This window comes from Egretta garzetta, unplaced genomic scaffold (genome assembly GCF_000687185.1).
Source record: "Egretta garzetta isolate BGI_Z169 unplaced genomic scaffold, ASM68718v1 scaffold573, whole genome shotgun sequence".
In the NCBI taxonomy this organism is placed as follows: Eukaryota; Metazoa; Chordata; class Aves; order Pelecaniformes; family Ardeidae; genus Egretta; species Egretta garzetta.
This window is the reverse complement of record NW_009259180.1, coordinates 1,359,376-1,359,576: the sequence shown is the minus strand read 5'-3', so window position 1 is coordinate 1,359,576 and position 201 is coordinate 1,359,376.

Sequence of the window (201 nt, the reverse complement as noted above, 5' to 3'; positions counted from 1 at the left end):
GGGCCTGCGGTAGGCTGGCCCGTCCGTGGCCCTGCCGTGCTGCCTGCCCCCGTGAGGGACCGGAGAGGTGCTGCAGCCGCCCGCAGGCGTTTCGAGCCCCTCAGCCGGCCTCGTGAGGCGCGGCATCTGTCCGCCGGCCTTGCGTCGGTTTCCCCAAGGCCCGAGACAGATCGTGTGCTGAAGCTTTTACACTTTGAAAAC